Source organism: Lycium barbarum, chromosome 1 (assembly GCF_019175385.1).
Source record: "Lycium barbarum isolate Lr01 chromosome 1, ASM1917538v2, whole genome shotgun sequence".
Classification (NCBI taxonomy): Eukaryota; Viridiplantae; Streptophyta; class Magnoliopsida; order Solanales; family Solanaceae; genus Lycium; species Lycium barbarum.
In genome coordinates, this window is record NC_083337.1 from 72,797,880 (window position 1) to 72,817,200 (window position 19,321).

A 19,321-nucleotide genomic window follows, 5' to 3' on the forward strand; every position below is an offset into this window, starting at 1 on the left:
TCAACGCTTCCTTCACTGCGCCCAGGCCAGGTTATGTTATCGTGCATATTCCACTGCATTGTTCGCCACGTCCCTCGGTGTGCGGGCTGGGATTTGTTTACATCTGTATATGATATTATGATGTGTGTATGGGGTTGGCGGCCAGGATGGCATATGATCTGATCTGTCTGTCCACCGCGTCCCGTACTAAGAGGGCCGGGTTCTGTTACCGCGTCCCTCATGAGAGGGCCGGGATCTGTATGTATGTATGTATATGCTATCTGCATCTGTATAAGCATATGACTTTGTATGACTCTGTATGACTCTGCATGCATGATTCTGCCTGTCCGTGTGGATTATGATTCCGTCTGTCCGTCTGGATTATGGTTCCGTCCGTCCGTCTGGATTATGATTCTGACTGTCCGTCTGGATTATGATTCTGTCTGTCCGTCTGGATTATGATTCCGTCCGTCCGTCTGGATTATGATTCCGTCCGTCCGTCTGGATTATGATTCCGTCCGTCCGTCTGGATTATGATTCTGTCTGTCCGGCTGGATTATGATTCTGTCCGGTACATTTTTGCCCGTCCGTTTGGATTATGATTCTGTCCGCTATATTTCTGTGCTTCTGGTTCAGACTATGATTATATTTGTTATATTTTAGCTTTACATACTCGGTACATTTTTCGTACTGACCCCCGGTTCTTCGGGGGCTGCGTTACATGCCCGCAGGTACAGACGCACCCGGTGATACGCCGCCAGTCTAGGACACTGATTCTGCTGTTTTGGGAGAGCTCCTTTGATCTGGAGCGTGTACTTTTGGTATATATCTTCTGACATCTATATATTCTGTATGTATGGTAACTTGGGGTACGACGGGGCCCTGTCCCGTCATCTGATTCTGTATGTCCGATTAGAGGCCTGTAGATATGTATGTGGGTTATGGGTTGTCACTGTTCAGGTAGGTATGTACGAGTTGCTATTCTGTCTGCTATGATAGCCTTAACGGCTTAAGTGTAAGTCTAAGTATGCTTATGTATGTATATGTTCTCGTGCGTTGTATTTTATTTTATTATGGATCCGTGTACAGCTAACGTGAATTAGTTTTTTTGGGCACGCCAACTCTGGTAGGTAATTACGTACGGGTATCCAGTTAGGATACCAGTCACGACCCACGGGGTTGGGTCGTGACAATGATGTTGACATTCTGTACCATCCAGGTAAGGGAAAAACAGTGGCCGATGCCCTTAGCCGCAGATCCATGGGTAGCCTATCTTATTTATGGCCAGAGAAAAGGGAGTTAGCTCATGAGCTTCACCAGTTAGCAAGCCTTGGAGTTCGATTATTAGACTCGAGTAATGCATGAGTCACTATTCAGGATTCAGCATCATCATCTAGTGTTGAGGTTAAAGAGCGCCAGTACGAAGATTCCATGCTAGTCCATTATAGAGATACAACTCCTCAGAAGGAAAAGACACCATTTTAGACTACTGGAGATGGAGTCCTAAGATATCGAGGCAGACTGTGTGTTCCTGATGTTGTAGGGTTATGCTGATAGATTATGGAAGAGACTCATTATTCCCGGCATTCTATTCATCCGGGGACGATGATGATGTATCATGATATCAGAGAAGTTTAGTGGTGGGACTGGATGAAAAAAGATATAGCCGAGTTTGTAGCTCAGTGCCCTAATTGTCAACAGGTTAAGGTTTAGCACCAGAAGTCAGGTGGGTTACGGCAGAATATTGAGATTCTAACTTAGAAATAGGAGGTGATCAATATGGATTTCATTACAGGCTTGCCCCATTCTCAGCGTAAGTTTGATTTGATATGGGTGATTATTGATAGGCTTACAAAGTCAGTACGTTTTCTACCTATCAGGGCTATTTATTCCGCTGAAGATTATGCGAAGTTATATATTAAGGAGATAGTACGACTTCATGGTTTTCAGGTATCTATTATTTCAGATAGAGATGCACAATTTACACTAAATTCTGGAGTTCTTTCAAGAAAGGTTTGGGGACACAGGTGAACCTCAATACAACATTTCATCCTCAGACAGACAACCAAGACGAGCGTACTATTTAGATGCTCAAGGATATGCAACGAGCATGTGTGATAGACTTCAGAGGTAGTTGGGATGATCATTTACCACTTATTGGGTTTGCATATAATAATAGCTACAATTTCAGTATCCAGATGGCCCCGTACGAGGCCCTATATGAGCGGAAGTGTAGATCTCTTATCGGATGGTTCGAGTTCAGAGAATTAAAGTTGATAGGGCCTAATTTTGTTAAGCATACAGTGGAGAAGGTTAAGCTCATTCGGGAGAGGTTACTAGCATCTCAGAGTCGCCAGAAGTCTTATGCAGATAATAGATGACGGAACTTGGAGTTCCAGGTAGATGACTGGGTATTCCTGAAGGTATCACCTATGAAAGGTGTCATAAGGTTCGGTAAGAAAGGCAAACTTAGCCCTAGATACATTGTTCCTTACGAAATTGTGCGTAGAGTAGGCCAAGTAGCCTATGACTTGGATTGGAGTCTGTACATCTGATTTTCCATGTATCTATGCTCCACAAGTGCATCGGAGATCCTTCCAGGATTGTTGCCCGTAGATGAGGTTCAGGTTATAGAGCACTGGTCATATAAGAAAGTTCTTATTGCTGTTCTAGATCGCCAGGTTCGTAGGTTGCGAACCAAAGATGTTGCTTCTAGCAAAGTACTTTGGAGATATAAGAATGTAGAGGAGATGACTTGGGAAGCCGAGGAAGATATGAAGTCTAGATATCCTTATTTGTTTTCGTCTTCAGAGCAAACGTGGACTATGAAACCATCATCTTCAGGTATGTATTATTTACCAGTTACTCTTGTTGGTCGTGTGGGACCATGGTTGCTATTGATTGTGGTAGCCCTGTGTGGCATGGTACTGTGTTGTTGGGCTGTGTGACAAGTTGGCAGTGGTGTAATTATAGAGAAGACTTTGCCGAAATTTTTGTATACTCCTAAGAGAGCTAACATTCGAGGACAAATATTTCTAAGGCCAGGAGGGGGAGGGGGGATGTTACACCCCATACTTTTATAGATTAAGTTTCTTGGTGAGTTGGTTGCTATAGATTTGAGGTACAAAATTATCTTCGAGGTTTCATAAGGTTAGACATGTTCATCTTGAGTATATGAGAATTTAAGTTCATTCTTAATATGTTATGGAAGCATTTGAGGTTAAACGAATCGACGTGAATATGTTTCGAAAAAATTAGATTTTATGGTACGATACACGGACCATATAAATTTTTACGGACTGTATATCTGGTTAACCCCCACCGTAAATTGATAACATTGGGGGTGAACGACTGATGTAATTTTACGGTCCAATTATAAGGACCGTATAATTTTTTACGGTCCGTAAAAGTGGACTGTAAAATCTTAGTCGGTGCCAGATTTTTTTTTGTCATATTTCGTACCCCTTTATTTTTTATCTCATTTCCCCTCATCTCCTCAGACCCCAAACACCTATAGAAACTTCTCCAACATATGTAATCAACCCCAAGTGAAATCAAGGATTAAAAATAAGAATCAAGTGCTAAAGAGTTCCAAAGAATTATTAAAGCTTGTTTCTCCTTCTTGTAATAGCTTTGAAAGATACTTCAAGGTGAAGTGATCTTGGAATTGAAGTGATCATGAGTTTGTGAGGTAAGATTTCATCTTATTTCCATGTTTATGTGATAGTTATGCTGGTTGGAGAGAAGGAAATTGGAGGAAAGGTTCAAATATGAACTTGATGTTATTTTGAGTTGTAATCTAACATGAGTTATGTTGTTAATATGTTTTTGAGCTAAAATCTTGTTGTAAGGATAGTAGTTGGTGTTGAGGCTGTTATACCTGGTATTTTTGGAAGAAGAAAGTGTATAAGTGTTGTATACAAAGCGTATATTGGGCTGTTTTGATGAAAACCTTAGGGTGAGTAGTGATGCAAAATTAAAGAGACTTATTTGAGGTTGTTGTTATGTTGTTGGCAGTTAAATGTGTTGTGATGACTAAGAAATAGGGTAAATGCTACCCGTTTTGTTTTAGAATCATTTTATCATTTGACATACGTGATATACTAGTACCATCGAAGCATGGAAATACCTTCCTTTGTTATAGGACTGGAGTACTAGTTCGACGGATTTGTTGTGGGATTGTGTTGGTGACTTGAGGTATGATAAGGCTAACTTTCCTTCTTTTGTCATGATCCTTATGAATGAAACGTAAACATAACGTTACTCCATAATCATCCTATTCTTTGTAGCTAGGCATGTTCTATGTTGATTCATGTTCTAGAATATTGTTCTCAGTAAATCCTTCTTCAGATTCAGTATGATTCATAGAGTCACTTATTAGTGAAGATGCTATCTCATAATGATGTTCAGAGTTGTAGTGACCTTACGTCACTCCGACAGATTCAGTATGTACTCTTATCGTATTCATGCATTGCATTATACATATACATATGTACAGACCTATGACCCCTCACGCGTTATATACGCGTATATTATATATTATATATATAGGGTATAGAGAAAGTGACGACATTATATACGCATTACCATCTGATCAGCTAGTCACATGATGATGATGACGATGATGATGATGCCCACACAGGCTGATACGATATGATGGAATGCCCACAGAGGCTTGACAGGCGTTATATACACATATATATGTATGACCCCTATGCATGCATGCACAATATTATGCGTATCATTGGCTCACAGAGGCAGTTCAGACATACAAGTTGCATTCATTTTATCCTATGTGCTTTTATGTCTTTTTGATGTTATTTTCATGCCTTACATGCTCAGAACTTTGTCCGTACGGATGTCCCTTTTCTGGGGGCACTGCGATTTATGCCCGCAGGTTCAAGTAGACTGGTTGACGATCGGCCCCTGTAGGTTGCTGTTCAGCTGATATTGGATCACTTCTCTTATTCCGGAGTTGCTATGGTGTTATTGGTACGTTATACTTTTGTGTGTATACGGGTATGGCGGGGTCCTTTCCTGACCTTATTATGCCATACACTCCAGTAGAGGCTTGTAGACAGTCATGGTTTAGTCAGACGTTGTATGGCCCCCCTCGGCCTATATTTTTGTTGTATAGTATTTCACGATGGCCTTGTCGGCTTGCACAATTTTTGTCCAGCATAGTTGTATAGTATGTCTTTTCGGGCTCATCCCCTTTTCAGTATATTTCTCTTATGATTTAGTAGATTTCCATCTGATGACCTTCGAGGTCCACTCATGGTTATTATTATAATATGGAAGTATGATTAGCAGTGCTCAACAGGTAGAGCCTGGGTGCCCGTCATGGCCCTCCAGTGTGGGTCGTGAAAGAAAGACGACTCACTGCGAATGTGTATTGATTACTGGCAGTTAAATAAAGGGATAATATATGATGAAATATGAAGAATATCAAGAAATTCAAGAAAATCAAGAAACACAAGACTGAAATTCAAGAAAAAGAAAAGTCCAAGAAGCTCAAATTTGAAGATTATTTCCCATTCTTGTTTCTTGAGTCCTTTTCTAAATAGGTTTCTCGTTTATTGATTTATATTATAGTAGGATTTAATTTCCTATCATTAGTATGATCTTTATCCTAGTTCTAGTAGGATTCTTGTTTTCTTTATTCTTTTCCTTATAGAATAGGGATTTTACTTTCCTTGTTTTTAGCTATTTCCTTTCTAGAGTAGAATAGAGATTTGTAGTCATAAAAGAAGAGACCCTAGGCCTATATAAAGGGTTCTCAGGACTTGTAAATATACTATTCACGTTTTTTAGCATAAACCCTAGTTTGCAATAGAGTTATTTTCTCTATTTGGTCTTCTTTATCCTTGTTTTTGGTTCCAAGCAAGGTGGTCATAGTCTTTATCTTGTTTTCAATAGCGTGTGGTGTTTCTTTATCACGTAAGTTGATTTCAAGTGGTGACTTAGGAACTTTATTTGTTTTTGATCATTCAAGAACACGTTTCTTGATTAAAATTCGTTCTAGTTCATATCCAGAACCCTAATTTTCTTTCCATCATTCCGCCTTTAATACTTACTTGATTTAAACCATTCAATAGCTATTTTTATAGTTCAAATCGTCATCTTTCTCCTCGTCTTGAAATCACATAATTTCGAGAAGTGTAGCCCGATTTATGTCTGTTTCTTGAATTCTGCCCATCAACCGCTTCAAGAATAAGATCCTAGTCGATTGGTTCTTTGTTAACTCGAAGAATCATATTAATATAGAACAAGTACCCACTCTCGAGGATTGATGACTTATTTAATCATTTCTAAGGCGCCAAATGTTTCTGGAAGATTGATTTGAGATAGGGTTATCATCAGTGATAGTTCCATGTGCATTCGTGTTTTTATGATTGTCAAACTGTTTCAGAACCAGATAGAGACCTGGTCTGTGATCTGCTCTATGCACTTTACACTGTCAACAGAGACAACTACAAAGCAGTGCCACTCACTGCGCACAAGTACAGCAGTGAGTTGGCCCATGCTTTAGGTCAAAATTGATGTGTGTTCTCTTTTCACCCTATATGCTCCCACTATTTATACAACATGATGGAAACATATTTGGTAGACTTGAAAACCTAATCTAAATCGTGCAAAGCTGCCGACACAAGTTCTCAAGATCTCTCAAAAACAAAGTCACCTACAAGTTGAAGAACCTGATCCAGACACAAGATTTAGCCTAAGTTCTTTATATTGTTGTGAGTCTTTGTTCGTTTGTGCTTAACTTGTAAACCTACTGTTCTCTTTAAAGGAAGCTATTTGCAGGTAGATTAAAAGTCCCAAAGGGTGCTTTTTGGACGCTTGTTTTCTCAAGCTGTTGAGTCATACATTAGGCTAGGATTAGTCTAAGTGTATTAGTGTCCTTAGCTAGAGTTAGCTAAGTGGAGTTGCTTGCAATAATAGTATTGCAAAGATTGAGGGACTATGGGAGTTAGTTCCTAAGTTACATAAGCGTTATTGTAAGGTGAAGGATTGTGGGAGTCAGTTCCTAGCTTATGATAGAGTTGTAAACTAAAGTTGCTCGTGTAGTGGAGTTGAAATCCTACTGGGATAGGTCATGGTTTTTAATCCCTTGAGCAAGAAGTTTTCTACGAAAAAATCTTGTGTTAATTCTCATACTGCACTGCATAAGGGAGCTGGTACACGACCAGGTCCCTCCATATAATGTGTTGGGTGGACGCATATCCTGCAACATTTGGTATCAGAGTAGGTTCTTTCTAAAAGGTTAACAACTAGAAAGGATCTTCATCATGTCCAGTTCACTAAACCAAATAAATGGAGAATGCATCACAAGTCCTCCAAGATTTAGTGCAGAGCACTATGACTGGTAGTAGGCTAGAATGGAAGACTTCATCACTGCTGAGGATCCAAAACTATGGGGCATGATTTGTGACGGTCTTTGTGCTTTTACTCACCAAGGCCATACTCTGTAACAAGACCAGAGAACTAAGTACATTCTTCTTTGAAGCCTTAGATCAAAAGAGCACAATCTGGTTTCTTCCTGTAAAACAGCAAAGGAAATCTGGGAAGCTCTTAAAAGTACATGTGTTGGAATAGATGAAATTAACACAAAGCTTGAATCTCTTCAGATGAAGGATGGTGACACCACTCAGGATGCAGAAAGAAGAAATAGTCTTGATGATGAGAGCAGACGTGAGTCAAGTGATGATGACTTAAAAATTGCATATCTCACTCACAGATTTCAAACAATTGTTCGGAAAAATACGGAATCTTTGAAGAGAAGGAGCAACAGTAAAGATCTCAAGGATAACTCCAATGAGGTAGCTACAGGAAGTCAGACATCTGTCAAAAAGGTTACAGGGAGAAGGACAGCTAAGAAATTGATGAGGGATCCCTAACTGCATGGAGAGATTCAATGAGGGAAGCCGAAGATGAAGTTGACTTAAAAAATATACCTAAGGGTGGAGTCATGTCACGACCCAACCCCGTGGGCCGCGACTAGTGCCCTAGCTGGGCACCTATACGTACCCGATACCCAAATTAGCATATTATCAGAATAATAATATAATAATAACATTAGTGGATGCTACAGAATTTAGCCGAAGAGCAGAATTGGCACACAGAAGCCGATAAGGCTATCATAAAACAAAACATCCCAAACATATGTACAGAACCCACACAGATGTATCCACAGACCTCTACAGAACATATCATAATCATAAGACGGGACAGGGCCCCGTCATACCCTGAACAAAGTACATATCCCGATAGCAGTAACAGACTGTACCAAAAGATGGGCTCTGTAGAAGAGAGCGCCCCAAAATAGCAGAAATGGGATCCTAAACGTGTGGATCAGCAAACCTGTCGTCTGTACCTGCGCGGCATGAAAACGCAGCCCCCGAAGAAAGGGGGGTCAGTACGAAATATGTACTGAATATGTAAAGCGGAATCACAGAAGTCAAATCATAATGATTACAGAAAATGGGTACAAAATCCAGAGTGTCAAATGCATATTTCCAAATCAAACAGAATGTGTACAGAAACATATGTCATATCATATCCGATCCCTGCCACGGGGCTCGGCAGACAGAACGTGGTCACCCTCCCGACACTGGTGCCACAATACAGAGGAATCAGAAAAGGGGCGTGGCCCCGTATCATATAATATCATATCAAAATGGCCATAACAGATCAGATCAGAATAGGCGGACATGGCACATCATACTCCACAGACCCGTGTACGCGTATACCTGCCCCCTCCATCGGGACGCGGCGAACAATGCAGAGAATTACGCTTGACAACATATCCTGGCCCGGGCTCAGTGTGGGAAACATTGGGACATCCACGAATGGAGTAGTGAGAGACTAATGCAATTTAAAAATATCATAAGTATTTTCAAAGACTCGATGAGGCGTAGCAAAGACAAACAAATCAAATGGAGTCGGACGGAATCAGAATTATCACAATTCGGATATCATAATAATTTACAGAAATATAACTTTACTGAAGTCATTCCGAGTGTCAAAATAATTTATAAGATTTAATAGAATATTTAATATAATATTCGTTAAGCGATTAATAGGGTAATTAAAACATTTCTTTCAAAAATCGCTTAAAAAGGAAGCTTTAGCATATTAGGGGCAAAACCGTAAATAGTGGGCCCGCCTCGGGACAAATAAGGCGGCGGGCTCAAATTGTGCCCTCTAAGCATATAGTGTCACCTAAAGAGGTACAGACATTCTATGACTTTCTGAATAATTTAGAGCAAGTTTGCATAATTTCAGAAAAAGCGTATCAAAGAGGTTCAATTCTACTGAAGGAAAAACTGAAATTTTGTCTTGCGGATTCCGAGGGCCAAGAGGTCCTTCGAGGCCCGGATCCGATCCTAATACACTAAGGGCATGCCAAGGGAAGAATTGGGTTTGCTTTACATACCTTTCACGCTCCTTAAGCCTTTCCAATCTCACTTCCCGTTTCGTCGAAAAACTGCAATTGGTCAAGTTTACCAATTGTGAATTATTAATGCCATTATTTCAACTTTAAGCATATTTGGCTACCGAAATTTCGGCAGCACTTCCCCTATACATATGACACCCCGAGAATTCAACTCGGCTATAAATCATCAACAACAACCCAAACGACAACAACAATATCAACAATGAACATTAAAAACACAAATATCCTTCAACTAATCATTTTTCTCACAAGTTGACATAATCTTCAATTCAACCCAACTTTCAACTAAGATCAATAATTTCATATTCAACAACCATCATGATCATCACCATATAAATCTAAAGACATCTCATACCATTTCCCTTAGGATATACACTTGATATACATGATATACACTTTTCCGCCAAAAGCATAACTTATGCAAAACATCAAATCTTTGGCATATAATTTCATAACAAGTTTCCAACTTCCAAATTCATCAATGAACATCATAATTCACAACCAAACACTTCATTTCCTTAATGTCGGAAAATCATACTAAAACGACATAAGTGTTCACATTCCAATTCAACACAAACTTATATCATTCTAGCTTAATTCACATTACAAACATCACAATACCAACACTCCAACACATTACACAACTTGATTCATATTTATTCCAAGACCATTACACCACACGGCCATATGCTCATTTTGCAACATCAACTAAATTCATCCAACTTTCAATTCCCATATGCATTTCATTACAATCATGACTAGATTATAACATAAATTCAACACATAGAGGCTATATATGTAGTGTATACCCACGGCCACACACTCACACACACACCCACTTTGCAAACTTCTATTTCTTCATACAATCAACACATTTCCATAAACTACAACACAATCAAAACTTCATAACACAAATAAAAGGTAGAAATTCTTACCTTTTCTTCAAGTTTTCTTCACTTGGACTTGTGTTCAACTTGGAGATTCTAGAGCTCCCCACTCCAAACCAACTATACCAAGATGCAAAGAAACCTTGAATTAGTAGGAAATCAACAAGATTTGAATTTTTGGGACAAGATTTTTGAGGGCTAAATTTGAAGGGCAAACCCGAGAGCACCTTGCTCTTCTTTCTTGTTCTTGTTTTTTTTTTTGTTATGCTTATCCTAAGGCTTCAATTGTATATATGTAGTTGAAGTGCTTGGTCACATGACCAAGCACATGACCAACTAAAAATGGGCTTGGGCCAAGGCCTAGCATGGCCGGCCACCCTTAGGAATTAGGCTTCATTTTTGCTTCACATTTTACAAGCCCAACAAAGTGTGGATCGTATTTTGTAATTCCCGAAACTAATTTCCAAAATTCCAAAATTACCCTTAGCCTTGTCCCACACTTTCATGACTCTATTCTTTTATGCATAACTCCTATGTTCAACAAAATATCAAATTGATCTTATATCTCAAGAATCCAATATAATTCAAGTCTTTCCAAAAGTGTGAAAACACGGGATATAACATCCTCCCCCCCTTTAGAACATTCGTCCTCGAATGTAAAATTAATCTTATAGGGTTGGAAAATACTTTGGGGGAGTTCATGGTTGCAAACAACACATATCACATACGATTGGCATTGAAATAAAATTAAGCAGGGATTTGAGATTACCTGTGGCCATAGGGAACAGATGAGGATACTTCTTCTTCATTTCTTCCTCAGACTCCCAGGTCATTTCCTCCCTGTTATCATTCCGCCACAGAACCTTAACAGAGGCTACATCTTTATTCCGGAGCCTCCTTACCTGACAATCCAAAATAGACACGGGCTGCTCCTCGTACGATAACTGCTCCGACACCTGGATATCATCCGCGGGGAATATTCTGGAAGGGTCACCAATGCATTTGCGGAGCATAGACACATGGAATACCGAATGTACCACTTCCAAATCAGATGGCAAATATAACTCATAGGCGACATTTCCAACTTTCCGAACAATCTGATAAGGCCCAATATAACGCGGACTGAGCTTACCCTTTCTGCCGAACCGCATCACGCCTTTCATAGGCGATACCTTCAGAAATACCCAATCGCCTACCTCAAACTCCAACGGTCGACGCCGTTTATCCGCGTATGATTTCTGTCGACTCTGGGCTGCCAACAGTCGCTCTCGAATAAGTTTCACCTTGTCCACGGCCTGCTGGACCATATCTGGGCCAATCAACTCTGTCTCGCCAATATCAAACCAGCCGATCGGCGATCTGCACTTCCTGCCATATAAAGCCTCGTACGGAGCCATCTGGATGCTGGAATGGTAACTGTTATTATATGCAAACTCAATCAACGGCAGGTGATCATCCCAGCTGCCTCTGAAATCAATAACGCAGGCCCGCAACATATCCCCCAGCGTCTGTATAGTGCGCTCGGCCTGCCCGTCGCTCTGAGGATGAAATGCGGTGCTCAGACTCACCTGAGTCCCTAGTCCCTCCTGAAATGATCTCCAGAAATGCGCCGTAAACTGGGCGCCTCTGTCAGAAATAATAGATATAGGAACTCCGTGAAGCTTCACAATCTCCTTAATATAGAGCCTGGCATAATCCTCGGCGGAATAGGTAGTCCTGACGGGAAGAAAATGGGCTGATTTCGTTAGTCTATCAACGACGACCCAGATGGAATCATACTTCCGTGGAGTGCGAGGCAATCCTGTAATGAAGTCCATATTAATAACCTCCCACTTCCAAGTCGGGATTTCCATCTCCTGCAACAGTCCACCCGACTTCTGATGCTCAATCTTGACCTGCTGACAATTAGGGCACTGGGCAACGAACTCTGCGACATCCCGCTTCATACCGTCCCACCAGTATAAGCATCGGAGATCATGGTACATCTTCGTAGACCCAGGATGGACCGAGTAGCGAGCATAATGTGCCTCGCTCATAACCTGCTGCCGAAGGCCTGCAATATCAGGTACACACAGCCTGCCTCTGTATAACAAAGTGCCGTCCGGTGAAAACTCGAACAGAGTCTCCTCCTTATCATAGGCTGTGTCCCTGTACCGAGCTAAGACAGGATCCTCGAACTGATGCCGCTTAATATCGTCCCTGAGGTATGACTCAGAAACCCCTCGAACAGAAATCCGTGTATCTCCAGAATCGGCCAGACGAACACCGAGACTAGCCAACTGCTGAATATCACGGGCTATCTCTCTCCTGTCTGGCTGTAAGTCGGCCAAACTGCCCATAGACTTCCGACTGAGTGCATCCGCAACAACATTAGCCTTACCCGGATGATACAGAATATCTACATCATAATCTTTCAGAAGCTCCAGCCACCTCCGCTGCCGCAAATTAAGCTCTCTCTGTCTGAAAATATACTGGAGACTCTTATGGTCAGTATAGATATCCACATGAACGCCATATAAATAGTGTCTCCATATCTTCAGAGCATGAATCACCGCCACGAGCTCCAGATCGTGGGTAGGATAATTCTTCTCATGCTTTTTGAGCTGTCGGGAAGCATACGCTATAACTCTGCCGTGCTGCATCAATACACAGCCTAACCCCATGCCAGAAGCGTCACAATAAATAACATACCCGTCCGGTCCCTCTGGAAGAGTCAGAACTGGGGCTGTAGTCAGCTTCTCCTTCAGTAACTGAAAGCTCCGTTCACAAGCGTCAGACCACTGGAACATAGCTCCCTTCTGAGTCAGCCTTGTCAAAGGCGCTGAAATCGAAGCAAACTTCTCCACAAACCTCCTGTAATAACCTGCTAACCCCAGGAAACTGCGTACCTCTGTGGGCGTCGTAGGTCTGGGCCAATTCTTCACGGCCTCAATCTTCTGTGTGTCCACCCGGACACCATCAGCTGCAATAATATGCCCCAAGAAGGCCACTGAAGATAGCCAGAATTCGCACTTAGAAAATTTCGCATATAACTTCTGATGCCGGAGTACCCCTAATACTGATCTCAGATGATCTGCGTGCTCCGCCTCAGACCGAGAATAAACCAGGATATCATCAATGAATACAATTACAAACATATCCAAGAATGGCCTGAATACCCAGTTCATCAAATCCATGAATACTGCGGGAGCATTTGTCAGCCCAAAAGACATAACCCTGAACTCGTAATGCCCATATCGGGTCCGGAAAGCTGTCTTAGGGATATTGGCCTCTCGTACTCGCACCTGGTGGTAACCGGATCGAAGATCTATCTTCGAAAAACACTTAGCGCCCTGCAGCTGATCAAACAAATCATCAATCCTGGGGAGGGGGTATTTATTCTTTATAGTTACCTTATTCAGCTGCCGATAATCAATACACATACGCAGCGACCCGTCTTTCTTACGCACAAATAATATCGGGGCTCCCCAAGGCGAAGTACTGGGTCTGATGAAGCCCTTATCCAACAAATCTTTCAGCTGCTCCTTCAACTCCTTTAACTCTGCAGGCGCCATTCTATACGGAGGAATAGAGATAGGCTGAGTGTCTGGGAGTAAGTCAATAGAGAAGTCTATCTCCCGCTCTGGAGGAAGACCTGGAAGCTCGTCGGGAAAAACATCTGGAAACTCATTAATCACGGGGACTGACTGAAGTATCGGCGTCTCGGCGTCCAAGTCTTGCACCCGAACCAGATGATAGATATAACCCTTTCTGATCATTTTCTTTGCCTTAAGGTATGAAATAAACTTACCTTTCGGCGATGCTGTATTACCAGCCCAATTTATAACTGGCTCCCCGGGAAACTGGAAGCGAACTACCTTATTCTGGCAGTCAACACTAGCGTAACAGGAAGCTAGCCAATCCATACCCATAATAACATCAAATTCAGTCATATCTAACTCTACTAGATCTGCCTTAGTGTCACGGTCACAAACGATCACAGAACAGTCTTTATAAACCTGTTTCGCTACAACAAAATCCCCTATCGGTGTGGCTACCTCAAATGGCTCTATAGGTTCAGACATAATACCAATTTTACCGGCAACAAGGGGTGAAATATATGATAAAGTCGAACATGGATCAATTAGTGCATACACAGATCGAGAGAAGACCAATAAAGTACCTGTGACGACATTAGGAGATGCCTCCTGATCCTGGCGGCTGGCCAAAGCATAAATGCGGTTCGTAGGACCGCCAATACCAGAAGCTGCACCACGGCCTCTGCCGCGACCCGCTGGTGCCGAAATACCCTGCCCCGTAGGGCGCATAGCCACTGACGAAGATGAAGACCCAGCGGCTGATACGGTAGGCTGCGCTGCACCACCCGAACTACCCTTATACGGGCAATCTCTCACAGAATGGCCCTGACGGCCACAAGAAAAGCATGCACCGGTGGCTCTGTAGCACTCTCCCGTATGGTATCTGCCGCAAAAAGAACACTGAACCCTGGGTGGCCTCATCTGACCAGAACCCCTATCTGTCCGTGAACCTGAAACCCTGGAGCTCTGGCCCGCTCCTGAATACCCTGGGCTCTCGAACCTGTGACCTGTAGGCTGGGGAGGCGCGCTCTGCGCCGGCTGAGACGAGAATCTGCTAGGCTGCTGCGGCTGTTGGGGCTGTCTGCCCCGAAAATCTCCAGATGACCTGGCCCTCTTGGGCTGTCTCCGATCCTGGCCCCTGTCAGGCCGGTGTCCTCCTCTGCCCCGATCCTCCATGCCCTGGGCATGGGCCTGGATACGGGCAATGTCCATACCGGGCTGAGCAGCCAATACTAAGCAGCTATCAACAAAATACCGATCCAGCCCCATAATATATCTGTGCATCCGGTCCGCCATAGTAGCCACCACAGTAGGTGCATATCGGGCCAAGGAATCAAACTCCAAACTGTAGTCCCGGATACTGCGGCCCTTCTGTCTCAATAATAAGAATCTATCAGATCTGGCTCGTCGCAACTCTGGGGGCAGAAAATGTCCAAGAAATGCCTGAGAAAAATCGCCCCAAACTGCTGGAGGAGCGCCATCCCCCCTGGATAGCCCCTATGACTCGTACCAGTTTGCCGCCACATCATATAACCGGTACGAAGCTAACGCGACTGACTCTGTCTCGGAAGCATTAATCAAATCTAGAGTGCGTCGCATCTTCCTGATAAACTCCTCAGGATCCTCCTCGGGCTTTGTCCCGAAGAACTCTGGAGGGTTACAAGTCAAAAACTCACGGGCTCTCGAACTATCACGCCTGACTGCCCGGTCACCTCCCAGTCCATGCCCCTGAACCTGCCCTGCCACAAGTCTCGTCAGCAACTGGACTGCCTCCCTCATAGACTGATCCTCAGTGCCTGGCCGTGGAGCTGGAGGCTCAGGTACTGGAACTGCGGGAGCTGGCGGTGGAGCCGCCCCCCGATCTGCGGCTGCGGCCGCCCCAATCTCCTCCACGAGTGGCGGTGTAGACGAACCCTCTGTCTGGGGCAAAGTCCCCGGAGCAATATGTGCCTGGGCCCTGGTAATCCTCTGGACCCGGCTAGTCTCTCCCAAGGCTGCTGACTTGGCCTTTTGGGCCGCTGTTGCCTTTTTTGGAGGCATATCTGCAAACATAGCCACTCGTTAGGGAGGGGTCATCCTGATAACACAGCTCTATCGCACGATCTAAGACAGAAAGAAGGGTAGTATCCTAAATGCCCTGTAGCCTCCTGTTTATAGGCGTGGTGCACAACACACCGATAAACAAGACTCTACTAGACACGGTCTGTGGACATTCCGAGGACGAACTGCTCTGATACCACTTTTGTCATGACCCAACCCCGTGGGCCGCGACTAGTGCCCTAGCTGGGCACCTATACGTACCCGATACCCAAATTAGCATATTATCAGAATAATAATATAATAATAACATTAGTGGATGCTACATAATTTAGCCGAAGAGCAGAATTGGCACACAGAAGCCGATAAGGCTATCATAAAACAAAACATCCCAAACATATGTACAGAACCCACACAGATGTATCCACAGACCTCTACAGAACATATCATAATCATAAGACGGGACAGGGCCCCGTCATACCCTGAACAAAGTACATATCCCGATAGCAGTAACAGACTGTACCAAAAGATGGGCTCTGTAGAAGAGAGCGCCCCAAAATAGCAGAAATGGGATCCTAAACGTGTGGATCAGCAAACCTGTCGTCTGTACCTACGCGGCATGAAAACGCAGCCCCCGAAGAAAGGGGGGTCAGTACGAAATATGTACTGAATATGTAAAGCGGAATCACAGAAGTCAAATCATAATGATTACAGAAAATGGGTACAAAATCCAGAGTGTCAAATGCATATTTCCAAATCAGACAGAATGTGTACAGAAACATATGTCATATCATATCCGATCCCTGCCACGGGGCTCGGCAGACAAAACGTGGTCACCCTCCCGACACTGGTGCCACAATACAGAGGAATCAGAAAAGGGGCGTGGCCCCGTATCATATAATATCATATCAAAATGGCCATAACAGATCAGATCAGAATAGGCGGACATGGCACATCATACTCCACAGACCCGTGTACGCGTATACCTGCCCCCTCCATCGGGACGCGGCGAACAATGCAGAGAATTACGCTTGACAACATATCCTGGCCCGGGCTCAGTGTGGGAAACATTGGGACATCCACGAATGGAGTAGTGAGAGACTAATGCAATTTAAAAATATCATAAGTATTTTCAAAGACTCGATGAGGCGTAGCAAAGACAAACAAATCAAATGGAGTCGGACGGAATCAGAATTATCACAATTCGGATATCATAATAATTTACAGAAATATAACTTTACTGAAGTCATTCCGAGTGTCAAAATAATTTATAAGATTTAATAGAATATTTAATATAATATTCGTTAAGCGATTAATAGGGTAATTAAAACATTTCTTTCAAAAATCGCTTAAAAAGGAAGCTTTAGCATATTAGGGGCAAAACCGTAAATAGTGGGCCCGCCTCGGGACAAATAAGGCGGCGGGCTCAAATTGTGCCCTCTAAGCATATAGTGTCACCTAAAGAGGTACAGACATTCTATGACTTTCTGAATAATTTAGAGCAAGTTTGCATAATTTCAGAAAAAGCGTATCAAAGAGGTTCAATTCTACTGAAGGAAAAACTGAAATTTTGTCTTGCGGATTCCGAGGGCCAAGAGGTCCTTCGAGGCCCGGATCCGATCCTAATACACTAAGGGCATGCCAAGGGAAGAATTGGGTTTGCTTTACATACCTTTCACGCTCCTTAAGCCTTTCCAATCTCACTTCCCGTTTCGTCGAAAAACTGCAATTGGTCAAGTTTACCAATTGTGAATTATTAATGCCATTATTTCAACTTTAAGCATATTTGGCTACCGAAATTTCGGCAGCACTTCCCCTATACATATGACACCCCGAGAATTCAACTCGGCTATAAATCATCAACAACAACCCAAACGACAACAACAATATCAACAATGAACATTAAAAACACAAATATCCTTCAACTAATCATTTTTCTCACAAGTTGACATAATCTTCAATTCAACCCAACTTTCAACTAAGATCAATAATTTCATATTCAACAACCATCATGATCATCACCATATAAATCTAAAGACATCTCATACCATTTCCCTTAGGATATACACTTGATATACATGATATACACTTTTCCGCCAAAAGCATAACTTATGCAAAACATCAAATCTTTGGCATATAATTTCATAACAAGTTTCCAACTTCCAAATTCATCAATGAACATCATAATTCACAACCAAACACTTCATTTCCTTAATGTCGGAAAATCATACTAAAACGACATAAGTGTTCACATTCCAATTCAACACAAACTTATATCATTCTAGCTTAATTCACATTACAAACATCACAATACCAACACTCCAACACATTACACAACTTGATTCATATTTATTCCAAGACCATTACACCACACGGCCATATGCTCATTTTGCAACATCAACTAAATTCATCCAACTTTCAATTCCCATATGCATTTCATTACAATCATGACTAGATTATAACATAAATTCAACACATAGAGGCTATATATGTAGTGTATACCCACGGCCACACACTCACACACACACCCACTTTGCAAACTTCTATTTCTTCATACAATCAACACATTTCCATAAACTACAACACAATCAAAACTTCATAACACAAATAAAAGGAAGAAATTCTTACCTTTTCTTCAAGTTTTCTTCACTTGGACTTGTGTTCAACTTGGAGATTCTAGAGCTCCCCACTCCAAACCAACTATACCAAGATGCAAAGAAACCTTGAATTAGTAGGAAATCAACAAGATTTGAATTTTTGGGACAAGATTTTTGAGGGCTAAATTTGAAGGGCAAACCCGAGAGCACCTTGCTCTTCTTTCTTGTTCTTGTTTTTTTTTTTGTTATGCTTATCCTAAGGCTTCAATTGTATATATGTAGTTGAAGTGCTTGGTCACATGACCAAGCACATGACCAACTAAAAATGGGCTTGGGCCAAGGCCTAGCATGGCCGGCCACCCTTAGGAATTGGGCTTCATTTTTGCTTCACATTTTACAAGCCCAACAAAGTGTGGATCGTATTTTGTAATTCCCGAAACTAATTTCCAAAATTCCAAAATTACCCTTAGCCTTGTCCCACACTTTCATGACTCTATTCTTTCATGCATAACTCCTATGTTCAACAAAATATCAAATTGATCTTATATCTCAAGAATCCAATATAATTAAAGTCTTTCCAAACGTGTGAAAACACGGGATATAACAAGTCAATCATGAAGCCTCAACGAGTAACTTGAATCCTTGTCTCTTAAAAGAATCTGGGACCTATGATAAAGCCAACAAAAAAAGGCAGATCCTCTTAAATATCAGGCAGAACTGGAAGGTCACTATCACAAAAGGTTGATCTCAGTGGTAAAAGGATTGATAAGTGAGCTTCATGGA